The sequence below is a fragment of the Eschrichtius robustus genome, chromosome 1, assembly GCF_028021215.1.
Source record: "Eschrichtius robustus isolate mEscRob2 chromosome 1, mEscRob2.pri, whole genome shotgun sequence".
NCBI classification, from domain to species: domain Eukaryota; kingdom Metazoa; phylum Chordata; class Mammalia; order Artiodactyla; family Eschrichtiidae; genus Eschrichtius; species Eschrichtius robustus.
In genome coordinates this window covers 188,477,528-188,493,207 of record NC_090824.1, presented here as the reverse complement: position 1 = coordinate 188,493,207, position 15,680 = coordinate 188,477,528, and positions in this window count along the sequence as shown.

Below are 15,680 nucleotides of genomic sequence, written 5' to 3'. Positions count from 1 at the left end.
TCTTTCAGCTTAATTATTCTACAGTCTTCGGCCCTAAATGTGAATGGTAATGTGAAAACAGGTCAAAGACAAAAATTGTGGATTTACAAGCCACTAGTCCCAGCACTTGCAGTGAGTACTGCTATGTAGCAGGTGCCAAAAGTACTTCATGGCTGTTCCCATTTAATCCTGGGTCAGCCAGTTTCCAGACAGGCTTACAAAAGAAGCTTCCCCAAGGTCAAGTGGGTAAAGGATGCGACAGTGGGAGTTCAAATAGGGTCTGGCAGTCCAGACTCCACTGCTTCCAAAAATGGATTTTTATGCTGATGAAGTGCATCAGAAAATTAGCACTCTAACATTTGTGCCTTTGTTATAAGTGTAATTGAAATCAAGCAGCACCCTGAGGGGTCCTCCCTGATACAAAAGCCTTGCTTTGTCCCCCGTTTCTAGTTTGTAGAAAAAGGCTTCAGCCTCCTAGACCTTCCCTGAGTTCCAAAGGGCAGATTCAAACAGTTTCTAATCAGGGAAGGGAGAGAATGCAGAAACAAAGGAAAAGCAGTCAAGAAACAATAGCGCAGTGAGAAAACAGAGGCCTAGTTCCTCCTCAAGGAATATACATAACAATACACCTTTGAGTTCTTCTCCAGGAACTAAGGCCCCCCGCCAAGCTGGAGAGTGGTAACTTCAGGCTGAGCGCAAGATTCTTGGAGCACAAACCTCACTGCCAACCAATCAGAAGAAAGTCACCCTGCAACACTCCGCCCAAAATTTGGCTATAAAATCTCTTCCCTGAAAACCACTGGGGACTCTGGATTTTGGGGGCATGAGCTTCCTGTTCTCCTTACTTGACCCTTGCTATACTAACCTTTCTCTGCTCCAGCTCCGACATTTCAGTTTGTTTGGCCTCACTGTGGGCACAGGAACTTGGGTTTGACAACAGTCATAATGATTCTGGGAGAGACACTGTTTTATGCAGTCAAGCGCATGGCTGCCCCTGTTATCTGTGGGGCAGGGCGTGAGTAAAAATGGCAGCCCACATGCCATATGACTAAATATTTGACTATACACCAAGCTAGCACATTGTTAAACAGATTGTGTTCAATCTGTGTACTTTGATGAACATACCTTTGTGACGACCTGGAAGGCGAGACTTTCATCTCAGAGGTGTCTCTGACTCCTTGGCATTAGAAGCCAAGGGTGGCCGCACAGGTACCTCGCTGGCCCTCCTCTTCCCACACAGTGAAGGCTCTTGTGCTTCTAGTGGATCAGAGCTCTGGACTAAGCATCACCCACCAGGGTCCTGGCTGCACAATCTGCTGCTGGGGAAAGAGACCCCAAATGAAGTCAGGACAAACCCTGTAAATCAACCTGAGGCCATGTGGGTAGGAAAAGCTGGGGTCCCGAGTACTTTGGAGCATAATCTAGAAGGAGAAGGCATGGGTGTTGGGCAGACACATCTCTTTGGCCCCATCTCCTCACCTAGAGGTTACAGCTGGAGAAGAGCAGAGCGAGGTCCCCCATGCATAGGGTCCCTCCTTCTGGGGCTTATGGGCAGGAGGTACTGCCTGTGGTCCTCAAAGCCACTTTCAGAGAAGCATCCTTCAAACAGCCAACATTGCCTTTTAAAATGAATTCCAGTCTTTTAACCTTGCCTAGGTTCTAAAACATTAAAAGTCATCCAGGGAATTCCCTGGTGGTCCAGTAGTTAGGACTCCTCCCTTCCACTGCAGGGGGGCCGGGTTCAATCCCTGGTCTGGGTCCTGAAGCCACACGGCATGGCCAAAAATTTTAAAAATTACAAAAAATAAAGGTCATCCAGTACAGAAATCCCAGCAGTAGTTCTTATTTATTTATTTATTTATTTATATAGAAGTATAGTTGGTTTACAATATTGTATTCGTTTCAGGTATACAGCAAAGTGATTCAGTTATATACATTTTTTTTTTCAAATTATTTTCCGTTATAGGTTATTACAAGATACTGAATATAGTTCCCAGTGCTATACAGTAAATCCTTGTTTATCTATTTTATGCGTAAGTGCTGTAGAGCAGTGGTTTTAAAACATTCTTCTGGGACCAGGAACCCATCTAAAAACGCTAGTCCTTTGTTCTGATTTTACACATGAATGCTGTACATCTTCAGAGAACTTCATTTTAAAATAAGAATGAGTTCTGCTTTTAGTAAACTATTAAATTACTGAAATTTAATATGCGCAGGCAGTATAACAATAGTTATACTGGGTTGGAAATACTTGGGTCTGAATCCTCTTTCTGACATTCACTAACCATGTATATTTGGGCCTCAATTGGCTCATATATAAATAGGCTATACTAATAACATGTCCCTCACAAAGCTGATATGATTCAAAGGACAAAATGGGTACAGAGGGTGTAATAAAGTGTCCGACATATAGTAAGCACTCAGTAAATGATAGCTTGGCTAATATTACTAGCAAGGAAAATTAACATATTGCTAGAGTTTCCCAAAGACAGTCCTCAGTTATCTACCAGGAGCTTTCCCTGCTACGAAATGCGTGGCAATGATGCAAAGGCTCTCACTGCAAACCCATACTCGCACATGATTAAAATTTCCGCAATTTTCCAGAAGGTTACCATGTTATCAGGTCATGATCAACAGAGTTTTGAGTTCATTGTGATTTTTAATGTTGGGTCATCTTCCTTTTAAATATAAAATACTTTGGTGTAGCTTCCTCAGAACGCGTGTAGCAGTTGTGCATTGGTTGGTTAACTCCAGAGTAAGCAGTAATGTAAATCTGCATCAGCTCTTCTGGGCCTGTAATTTTGCAGTAACTAGACCTTAAGACATGAATGCATTGTGGCTCAAAGGAATTATCCTTATAATTCTTTCTGAGATGTTTCTGCAGTTTTGAGTAACTTTTTCACTGAAAGTGAGACTTAGGTGGGCTTTTTTTTTTTTTTTAATAAATTTATTTGTTTATTTATTTGTTTATTTTTATTTTTGGCTGTGGTGGGTCTTTGTTACTGTGCACGAGCTTTCTCTAGTTGTGGCGAGCAGGGGCTACTCTTCATTGCAGTGCGCGGGTTTCTCATTGCGGTGTTCTCTTGTTGCGGAGCATGGGCTCTAGGCGCACGGGCTTCAGTAGTTGCGGCACGCAGGCTCAGTAGTTGTGGCTCGAAGGCTCTAGAGCTCAGGCTCAGTAGTTGTGGCACACGGGCTTAGTTGCTCTGTGGCATGTGGGATCTTCCCCGGCCAGGGCTCGAACTGTGCGCCTTGCGTGGGCAGGCAGATTCTTAACCACTGCACCACCAGGGAAGTCCCTTAGGTGGGCTTTGACGGCTTTCGTCCCACTAAAGTGGACGAAGGTCATATGAGTTTTAAAACATGACCATATAGTATTCAAGACTGCTCCTCGGGATCTTGGTTGTTTTTTACGGAAAGTCGGATAATTTTTGAAAACAATTAACAAATCTTAGAGCACAGAATGTAAGAACTGTGCAGTAATTGCCCTCTAAATTTGGTACTAATCATATCCTTGCAAATACTATATTTAATTCTCGGCTTTGTATCTAAAAGGGGACAGAAAACTTGGAGAGAGTTTAAAGGAAAACCATAAAAATGATTAAAGGTTTGGGAAACAAGACCCATGAGGAAAGGCTAACGAGACGTTGTTTATTCTGTCTGCAGCCACGAGAGTGAGTCCAAACTTGAGAAAAAACTTTCAACTTAAGGATGGCTATTGTCTCTAAGCTACCATATATGCTAACGCAAGTTCGTGTGCCCGACACACAGTGAGGCCAAACAAACTGAAAGGTCAGAGTTTGGAGCAGAGACAGGTTTATTACAAGGCCATGCAAGGAGACGGGTGGCTCATGGCCTAAAAGCCCCGAACTCCCTGAAGGGTTTTGGCAAAGCACTTTTAAAAGCCAGGTAACATAGCACAGGGAGATCAGCTCGGTGCTTTGTGACCACCTAGAGAGGTGGGAGGGAGGGAGACGCAAGAGGGAAGAGATATGGGGATATATGTGTATGTATAGCTGATTCACTTTAATATAACAGCAGAAACTAACACACCATTGTAAAGCAATTATACTCCAATAAAGATATTTAAAAAAATAAAAAACAAAACAAACAAACAAACAAAAATCCCCAAACCCACTAAGCATAGAGCCTGACACTCCATAAAGGTTGGTTGAACTGAATTGAAAGAACTGTGGATGTCATTTGCCACAGACTGCAGGGGACAGTGGGGGTGGGTGTAGGGGAGACAGCCCCTACTGAGCCCCAAGCCATGGCATTGAGCTCATGAGGGACCACAGGATGGTGTGGTCTTAGAAGCCATAATAGATCAAGCCAGCACTGTTCTGACTTCATAGTGAATCTGAATTCAAATGAAATAAAGTTTCTAAATAGATTCATTCTAATCCAATTTATTTCACTTAGGTACATTTTGAACTCAATTTGTTATATACAACTCACTCCATGGCAAGGAAATTCTTTATAACTCTTATTGCCCATATAAGATTTCTATCTCTGTAGATAATACAAGAAAAAAACCCCAAAGATTGAGCATAACATTTTCATAAATATTGGAGACAGTTTATTATTAAACTGACCAAAAGAGAGCCCTTGTGAGCAACATATAAATAAATCATTAACAATTAAAAAAAAAAAAAAAGCCAGGTAAGTGGGGGCCAGGGGAATGGGGGGGGGGTGGGTCGCAGGGGGTGTGATCAGCTTGTGCACCACTCTCTGAGAGATTGGCTGACAGTGAGGTAGCGGGGCAGTGTCACAGGGGTTAACATCATCAGTCCTTAGGCTCCAGGAGGCCTGGGGGCTGTGGTGCTCATGGTCATCAAGAAGTTAACATCTGCCATTTGTTGGAGAGGGTTTTTTTTTTTTACATCTGCAAAACAACTCAGGTAATGTGCATCAAATACTATTATCTAGGTATTTCAGAGAGGAGCTAAAGCAGAAGATATGGGGGAAAGCCTGTCCCAGGAAGGCCCCCATGGGGTACTGCTCGGTTACATATAGAAAGAATTAAAGGTAAATATAAAATATCCTCACAATGGAGTACTTTACCCAAAAGGCCATAGAAAACAGCTATGCAAAGGATTGTTACAAATAGGGTAGATATTCAGCTGCCAGAGGGGAGAGTTTTGACCTAATGATAAGAAATGTATACAATGTCCTTTTGAAATTTCTATCAGTTTCACGATTCTAGGATTATTTCTTTCTGTAAGTGAACGGCTAATGTTAAATTAGCTGGTGAGATCCCAACCTCAAAGTTAAGTCAAAGATCTCCATCAGATCCTAATAATCTGGATGAGTAATAAACCTTGTGGTAACCCAGGAAATGTGATTCAATAATGATCGTGACAATACTGATGGAGACAAGAATCCACTTCTGCTGATGTTTAGACCAATTCATTAATTATTAGAAGATTTAATCTCCCCTATTGCAACATTGTTTCATTGAAAACTCTAGTCAATTTGGGGGAAATCATAGGGAATTGTGCTTATTGTATAGGTTTAATTGTGACAGCCAGTAACTCAAAGGCACATGGCAATTTTAATAACAAGAAAAATTGTTAAAGATCAGAATGTCATAAGCCAACATGTACCTTTATCTGTAGTGTTGTTTACTTGATGTTTATTTTCATGGTGTGTGTTCTCAACAACTGTGCAAACTCATTAAGGTTCAGATGATGAGTTGTGTACACGTGCCCACGAGTGCTCACTGCATGAGTGAGAGTAAAGAACTATGTATACCGGGCATTTGCTTGGTATTAGGAAAGTTTATTTTCTTTCTTTTTTTTTTTTTTTAATTTTTTTCGGCTGTGCCGCCCACATGTGGGATCTTAGCTCCCCAACCAGGGATTGAACCCACAGCCCCTACACTGGAAGGGTGGAGTCTTAACCCCTGGACCACCAGGGCAGTCCCAGGAAGGTTTAAAATGAAAGTCTGTGAGACACATCTTCTGGCCTCACAAAAACTACATATACTAAAGAAACACATGTTCTATTTGCTAGTAGGACCATGCTGTTTATTATATAGAATAATTTTTTAAAACAAAACTTGTTTATTGATACACCAGAACTTTAGGGGAGCAATAATATCAAGAAAAGAAATTTCAAGATTTGTTTTTAAATACTGCTTTCCAGCAACATAAGCATATCCACCAAATTTGATTAATCTAAATCTAATAATGAAGAAACATGTTAGAGGAATCCAAAATGTGGGACATTGTTCAAGATTCTTGGGGAAGAAAAGTCATTGATGTAGAATTTTGTTTTTCAAGGCAGGGAAATTGCTCTAAATTTAGAACTAAAGAAGAATAACCAAGTGCAATCTTGTTTGGAACCCAGAGTAGGAAAACAAAAAACCCAGCTATGAGACGTTTTTTGGAACAACAGAGGAAATTCAAATATGGACTGTATATTAAATGGTATTATATAACTAATGTTAATTTTCGTAAGTATGATCATTATACTGGGATAGGTTATAGAAAAGATATCTTTCTCAGTGCTTCCAGTGCAGGGGGCGCAGGTTTGACCCCTGGTCGGGGAACTGAGATCCCACATGCTGCTCGGCACGGCCAAAAAAAAAAAAAAGGCAAAAAGAGTAAAATTAGAAAAGATATCTTTATTCTTAAACAATTCTCCCTTTCTCTCTTTCCTTCCACGTGTGTGTGTGTGTGTATATATGAATAGCAAAGAATTTAATCAAGTCAAAATATTTCATATATATATTTATATGAATATGTGCATAGATAAATAGGTGAGGCAAATGTGATAAAATATTAAAAAGTGGTGAATTTAGGTAAAGAATATATGTCTTCATTGTACTATCAACTTTTCTATAGTTTTTTTGTTGTTGCTGTTGGTTTATTTGTTTTCAAAATAAAAATTGCGGGGCAGGCATGGAAGTGTTTCAAAATAGTGCAGTTAACAAACCCCAATATACAGTTAAGCACCAATATAGTTTCAATATTTGACATAAAAATGGAAGTGAACTTCTTTTTGTGTCATTATTTTCTTGTAGACTCTCTTATTCTCAATTTAATAATTGCCTTTCAAGAAGTATTTGCTTTAAGTACAAAAATTTCCAAAGCTAAGAAATTAAGTTCTACAGAAATTAAATGCAAAAAAAGTACTAAATCATTTTGCAATATATATAGATAGATATGTCAAGTCATTATGTGGGATACCTTAAATTTATACAGAGCTCTGTGTCAATTATATCTCAATAAAACTGGGGGAAAATAAGTACTATAAAAGTTAAAACGTAGAGCCATTTTCTCATGATTCACAATTCTTTTTATTCCTGAGTTTTCAGAAATCCCATCTGTGTTTGCCCGTGTGATCATACCCAACAGTGAAAAGGTGAATAAAGTTTCAGGGTGTAATTATAAAAATGCTTTGAGTTGCTATTCTTTAAGATGTCAGACTATAGACCATAGCTTATAATTTTCTTAATAACCTTAATAGTGCATAAGATTTGTTTAAGCAGATTGTCCATTGAGTTGATCTCATTAATCCAAACTGTCAAATTTTTAAATATTTTTATGTTCTGATTTTGTCAAGTATAACTAATTGATGAAACTGTACCAAATTAAATGCACTTTGCCAGCATTAGTCTTTTTATTAAATTGGTCTAGCAGTCCTCCCTATGCGCATTTGTGCAGATTAGTTGTAACTTGTATATTTTTTATTTAGATTAGGGGATCCTTCTGGAATGCTACAGACTTGTTTCGCTTTGTTGATTCAATAATTTGTTGCAAGTCTTGCAAAAAAAGGACTCAGCTGGATCATAAAAGCTACACCCAGTAAATGCTTCAGAAACACATGTTGGACGGAGCAATTTTGTTTTCTGCTCAGCAGTTGCCTGAGTCACCAGATGACTTGTTGGATCTTGAGAGCCTGCTTAAGTAGAACAGCCTTGAGGCATGAATCAGAGCAACTGTTTGCAGTGTGCTTATTTCACAGCGAGTTCAATAAATGGACCGTGGATTTTTTTTCCTTGTAATATTCACATCACTAGATTTCTTCTGAAGCATTTATAATTGAAACACTATTCAAATTATTTTGTGTTATCCTGTAGGTATTAAACAATTTTGCAGAGTCAGAGGTTGCTAAAATATTTCGGGGAGGATGCAACCCATTCTTGCAGTGAGATACCAAATGTTCTGCAATGGCATGGGAATATTCCTCTATGTTGTGTGGAAGGCAAGTTCAAAGTTCTCTGATTAATCACCAAAGAGAAACCTAGTAATTATGATGTACTTTCTTTCTTGGTGAAATCAAGGTTTGTACCATGGATACATTTGTAGCCAATTATTTGTTATGTAATATGGCATAGATAGATCAGATTTGAAGAATAACAATAACAAGTTTGCACAGAAAGGTCCACTCTTGAGTATATAGGGTTTGGGAATTGCATTGAAACGTTGCAGGGAACAGTTCATCAGTTGGGCACCATTTCCCCCATGGGTCATTTTGACATTAGTGGATTAAGAACTCAGGAAAATGTAAAAAAAGAAAAAAAAAAAGAACGACTCAGGAGTCACAGTAAACATATGTTCCCAAATGGAATGTGCATCCCCTTGTTACATTTTATTCAAGTGTCTTTATCAAAGGATCTTACACGCTGTATATAAGAATGCTTAATTACAGGCTTACTGATTATTGATTGGGAGGAGAAGGTATGAGGAAGTAAAGGACAATTAAATCCCAAGTAAAATGTGTTGTCTGGAGAGCCAAGATAACGATGGAGCAATATACAATCAATCTGGTACCACTTGGAACAGCTTACATTTCATTCAGAGTGTTTACGAGCAAGTGGAAATGGCCCTTCAAAGCTCTTCCATTCTTCCCTTCACTCTTGAGCTTTGTTCTCTGTGGAAGTAATTGGCTACTGAATTTCGGAGGCTGCAGGAAACGTTCAGAAGTGACTCATCTTGTGATCCAAGTGGACTCACATGGAATGCCTCTGGAGGAAAGATTTTTTTATCTACCTTCTTAAAAATAGGTTGTCATCTATTTAATCCTATCTTCTACAGTGTCTTTTGAAAACCTTTGGGCTGGAATTCTAAGAGAAGGCACTGCCAACAGCTCAGGCCCCCTGGTCCTGAGGGGTTTTCCGAGTGTCAGCCCTGAATCCTCTGCCTTGTTTCCTTGTGGAGTTCAGGCATGCTTCCTGAAAAAGATGTAAACAACCAAATAGCTCCTTCCTCACCTTCCCACCTTGTCCTCCATCCCCCATGTGGTTTTGCAGGAGACCTTTTTCTGCGTCCCAACGAGTCCCCTAGAATTACTATAACTGGCCCCAGACAGTCCACGAAAACCTTCTTTTTTTTTTTTTTTTTTAAATCCCTAATCAGAAGAAGCAGTGATGTATTTTTTTTTAAATTTATTTATTTATTCATTTTATTTTTGGCTGTGTTGGGTCTTCGTTTCTGTGCGAGGGCTTTCTCTAGTTGCGGCAAGCGGGGGCCACTCTTCATCGCGGTGCGCGGGCCTCTCACTATCGCAGCCTCTCTTGTTGCGGAGCACAGGCTCCAGACGCGCAGGCTCAGCAGTTGTGGCTCACAGGCCTAGTCGGTCCGTGGCATGTGGGATCCTCCCAGACCAGGGCTCGAACCCATGTCCCCTGCATTGGCAGGCAGATTCTCAACCACTGCGCCACCAGGGAAGCCCCACGAAAATCTTCCTGAGTCACCAGTCACGTTTTAAAATTTTTATCATTATTTTTTAATAATACCTGTTACTTGTACTGACATCATGGATTCACAAGCCAGTATTTCATACATCAAGGTAATTCATCAAGTTCCCAGAGTGCCTCCCGGTAGTTATTAGAACAGTGTATCTTCTTACCTATATATTATTTCATGGATACATGTACAATAACTTATTAAAACAATTTCATTTTAAAAACAATTACGATTCCAGTTTTTCAACGTTATAAATAGTATCGATGTAAACATCCAATTTTGTGTATATTTCTATAGAATATAGTTCTCATATCCATGATAATGTTTAATCCTTTTCCCAGGTTGTACCTGATAGCTCAAATACAACCTGGGAAAAGGATTAAACATTAATCCTAATCCTAAGGATTAAATTTAGATTGAATTGTTTTTCTCTAATTGCATCACTTGTCACTTGCCCTTAATAAAGCTCCGCCTGCCTTATTTTCTGCCTACAAATGTAGACTTGAAATTTCCTCCCTTCATTGATTTGCTAATTCCTGCTTAGTGAGTTTACTGTATCCATAAATCTCAGAGCTCATGGTATACTTGCTTTTCCAAAGTAATTATAACACTATTAAAGTTTTTAGCTAAAGAATTGAAGCTGTAGATTATTTTCTATGACCTCTCTTTAAATGCTTTCCCAAACAAACTATTCTTTGATGAATCCCACAACTTTAAGGCTTTAGAGCTGAAGGTATCCTTATAGATCTTATCAAAAGCTCCTTTTTAGCGATTTCCCTGGTAGTCCAGTGGTTAAGAATCCACCTTCTAATGCAGGGGATGTGGGTTCGATCCCTGGTCAGGGAACTAAGTTCCCACAGACTGCAGGGCAACTAACCCGTGTGCTGCAACAAAGAGCCTGTATACTGCAACGAAAGATTCTGCGTGCTGCAACTAAGAGCCAACGCAGCCAATAAATAAAGAAAAAATTTTTAAAGCTCCTTATCAGAGGCCCCTGGGATTCAAACAAAATATAAATTATCTCTATCCTTCCCCCTTTGTCCACGCTGATTTACCACCTCAAAGAACTGTTTTAAATTACTAAGACTTCATTTCCCCTTTATCTTTGCTTCAAGATGCCTAATGCCTCTTTTCCATTTCAGAAACTGGAGAGAGTTATCTCTGAGGATGTGACTGTGTGTGTGTGTGAGTGTGTGTGTGAGATATAACAAGTTGGATCAAGCATTGGTATATCTTAAACAATTGGAAATTCATACTTTTTAAAATTAATTAATTCTATTTTATTTATCTTTGGCTGCGTTGGGTCTTCATTGCTGCGCACGGGCCTTCTCTAGTTGCGGCGAGCAGGGGTTACTCTTCATTTCGGTGCACAGGCTTCTCTTTGTGGTGGCTTCTCTTGTTGCAGAGCACGGGCTCTAGGCGTGTGGGCTTCAGTAGTTGCAGCACTGAGGGCTCAGTAGTTGTGGCTCACGGGCCCTAGAGCACAGGCTCAGTAGTTGTGGCACACGGGCTTAGCTGCTCCGCAGCATGTGGGATCTTCCCGGACCAGGGCTCGAACCTGTGTCCCCTGCATTAGCAGGCGGATTCTTAACCACTGTGCCACCAGGGAAGCCTGGAAATTCATATTTTAAACACACACACACAGAAAAAAACTATTAGGTCATGATCTTGTCACATGAGCTGGTTCCAGACTAAAAGGTCAGGTTGACAAGTTTCTCTCCATGTTTTTCTACTTCTGGGAAGCCCAGGCTAGTTCTCTTCCCTGAGTCAGAGAGGAGCTCATAAAACAAACTCACGCAAAGCTATGAGTGATTCAATACTTATCCTTTTGGGGGTAATGCCTTAAGGATGTATCAGAAGGCAGGGCTTCATACAAATAAGGAACTGCTGATTCTGGGGATTTTGACCATCAGCCAGAATAGGAGATATTTCCAAGTTTCACATCAATCATTTATTCAATAAGCATTTACTGATTACCTTCCATGACTAGACACTGTACTAGCCATTGGGGATACTCAGAGGCCGTTGCATTCAAGGAGCTTGCGATATAGTAGGGGAGACAGCAAAGAGACAATTATAATACATTATAATAGAATACGAGCAGATATAAAGACATGCCCAAGATGTGGGATGCCAGGAGAAAAGAAGCACAGGAATAGAAATTGTGTTTGCCCCACATCCTTGGCACCTCTTTCTTTTTTGTAGCAGTCATAGGGTGAAGAGGGTTGATCCTAGCTCTAGGGGATGGACCCTGAGGAATCTAAGCCACTCAGGACCCACATGCTTCTCACTGGACACAGGGCGTCCCCCAGGACACTGGTTCATTCACGTACTGTAGTTCAGATCATTGATAGGTAAGGAGAGGTTTTCTGAGAACTTCTGGTAAAGAAGTGTTCATGCTTCTTCTTTTGTTAATTGAGATATAATTCACACACCGTAATATCCACCCTTTTACTTTTTTTTTTTTTGGCTGCACCGTGCAGCATGTGGGATCTTAGTTCCCCGACCAAGGATCGAACCCGCGCCCCCTGCATTGGAAGCATGGAGTCTTAACCACTGGACTGCCAGGGAATTTCCCCACTCTTTTAAAGAGTACAATTCAGTGGTTTTAGCATACTCACAGAGTTGTGCAACCATGACTTCTATCTAACTCCAGAACATTTTCATCACCCCTGAAGAAACCTTGTACCTCTTCTCTTTTCCCTGCAGCCTCTGACAACCATTAATCCACTTTGTCTCTTTTGCCTATTCTGGATACTTCATGTAAATGGAATCATCCAGCACATGGCTTTTTGTATCTGGCTTCTTTCCTCGGGCACAACATGTTCAAGACTGCCAAAAACAAACAAACAAACAAACACCCCACAAACACTCTTTCATTGATATTGCTTAAAATTTTCCCTTAGAATAGTAGGAAAAGGATTCACATGGATTCCACAAACTTTTCTTGAATCTGTTATTAATTAATTTTAAAATGGACGATTACACTCCAGATGTTCATTTTCCTCAGTTACTATGAAAGGTTCAGACTATAATCGGAGGACTAATGCCAAGCTTTGCACTGTTGTAAAGTACTCAAGTAACAAATAAACATGCTTCTTTGTAACTTTTTGCTATACTATTACCTGGGGAGAAAGTTTGCACTAAGTCTAAACTATTGCCAAGCCAAGAGAGGATTCCCTCATTCAGCTCATTTCTCCTTGAATAATTCATTTGGCAAAGTTCCTTTTACTGCAAGCCTAGACGAGAGTGTCTTATTGTGTCTTAATGAATTTTAATTGTATCTCTCCCTATCTTGATGTCAACAGTGTCTTATTTATTACTATATTTTGATCACTTTTAATAATTCTTCGGACTCCAAAGCTTGAAACAATTTGTAGTTTTGTTTTTTATTCTCGTTGTCTTCTCAGACGGCCAGCTCAGTGAATAAGCTAATGAGACCAGTGTGTCCAAGACCATGGGCTTGGCTTGTGATGCCTTCCCTCTGGCCACAGACTGTCCCTCTGACCCTCCCCCCCCCACCCATATTGTGATTTGTAATAAGAAATATATATGTTGGTCTTCACCTCATTTCTGACATGGAGTTCCTAAAACCCTTGGAATTTCCTAAAGGATAGAGTGATAAAGATGTCTTTTGTTATTCATAATAAGCCCCTTTCCGACACACCTGAGTTTATGTTAATAAGTGACTTTTGGGGGACTTCCCTGGCAGTCCAGTGGTTAAAACTCCCCGCTTCCACAGCAGGGGGCACTGGTTCCATCCCTGGTCGAGGAACTAAGGTCCCCGCATGCCACACGGCATGACCAAAAAAAAAAAAAAGATGATTTTTGGAAAGCCTTAAGGATGGGGGCTGGTTGCCAGGGGAACCAATCAGGATTAAATCAAATTAGTGGATTGGAACTTTCAATCCCACGCACCAACTTCCAGGGAGGGGAGAGGGGCTGGAGGTTAAATCAGTCACAAGTGACCAGGGTTAGAGTCCAGCATGGCTATGTAATGAAGCCTCCATAAATACCCAATAAGAAAGGTTTGGAGAGCTTCCAGGCTGGGAACACATAGAGGTACTGGGAAGCTGGTGCACCGGAGAAGGCGTCCTCGCTCTCTTCCTCAGACCTTGCCTTATGCATCTCTTCCATCTAGAATAAACCAGTAATCGAGTAAGTACACTGTATTCCTGAGTTCTGTGAGCCACTCTAGGAAATGAATTGATAGCTAATTTAATTAGCTGGTCAGTCAGAAGCACAAGTGACAACCTGGACTTTCAATTGGCCCCGGAAGGGGGAGGACAGGGGCATTCTTGCGGGACTGAGCCTTTAGCATGTGGGATCTGATGCTGTCTCCAGGTAAATAGTGTCAGAATTGAGTTAACTTGTAGGACGCCCAGCTGGTGTTGCAGAATGGCTTGATGTGTAGAAAACCCACACATCTGGGGTCAGAAGTGAAGTCGTGTTGTAGTGGAGTACTGAGGATAGAGGAGACACACAGGAGTGGGTTTTTTCCTTTAGACTCCTTAACCCCCATCTTTAAATGCACCTGTGTAGTCATCCGGCTGAAGTGCTGGGTTGGCTGAGGGGATGAAGTGCAACTAACTGAATTCTCCAGTCCAAAGACTTGCCTTTCAAACAAAGGGCCATTAGCCTTTAATTTGCTGAGGATGGCAATCAGTAATGTTCTAAGGCTCAGTTTCTCTCCTTATAAAAAGATGATTAATATGAATAATTATGAAGACTATGCACCACCACATAAAAGCAAGACATGAAATTATTTGTGCCCCATGAGTACAACCATTTAAGAATGCCTGCAGTTTAAATAGCCCAAGAATGAAAGGGAAAACCAAAAAGGAAAAACAATTATTTTTTACGGAGGTAAAAATTTTACAAATTTTATTTATAAATAAAACAATTATTTTATTTATGAACAAATGTTTATTTAAATGAACAGATGTTCAAAACCCCTCTAGACTTCACTCCCACTTTCCCTTTATGTCCAAATAAAATGGCTTAATTATACATCCCCATATTTTCCTAGGATTTTTTTTTAAACCCCCAGCATAGGTGCAGGAGGAGGAGACTTCAGTCTCCTGTCCGTTTCCACTTGCCCACGTGCTGTGCCTGGGGCTGAAGTCCATTCTTAGCACAGCTCCCTAAGCAGAGACCAGCCTCTTCTCCTTCAAGGCAAAATCACCATTAACTCAAGGCTATTCACTCATTCTTATCTTGCTGACTCTTTGAAGAAAAAGAGGGGGTGACAGAATAGCACAGAACACAAAACAACTTGAAACTGGATGTTATATCCATTTTCACCCCACCATACATAACTTCCCCAGAAATTTTTCTCTTCCGTCTCTGACCAGATCAAGTGACCCTATAAATATACTCTCACCCAAGCTCTTCTTAACATTTAAGGCAGTTTTAATTCTGCATTCATGTGTGTGTCTACTTGGATTAATAACTGTCTCTCCCACTGTACTATAAGCTCTATAAGGGCGGGGTCCATTTTTGGTTTTGTTCACCATTGTATTCCCAGCACCTACTATAGCACCTGGCCTGTGGTAAACATTCAATAAATATTTGCTGGGACTTCCCTGGTGGCGCAGTGGTTAAGAATCCGCCTGCCAATGCAGGGAACAGGGGTTTGAGCTCTGGTCCGGGAAGATCCCACGTGCCGCGGAGCAACTAAGCCCATTAGCCACAACCACTGAGCCTGTGCTATAGAGCCCGTGAGCCACAACTACTGAGCCTGCGTGCCACAACTACCGAAGCCCACGTGCCTAGAGCCCACGATCGGCAACAAGAGAAGCCACCACAATGAGAAGCCCGCGTACCACAACGAAGAGTAGCCCCTGCTCACCGCAACTAGAGAAAGCCCGCTCGCAGCAACGGAGACCCAACGCAGCCATAAATAAACAAACAGACAAACAAACAAACAAATAAATAAATTTTTAAAAATTTAAAAAATATATTTGCTGAGTAAATGATTGTTAACGTTTATTGAGCACATGAGAT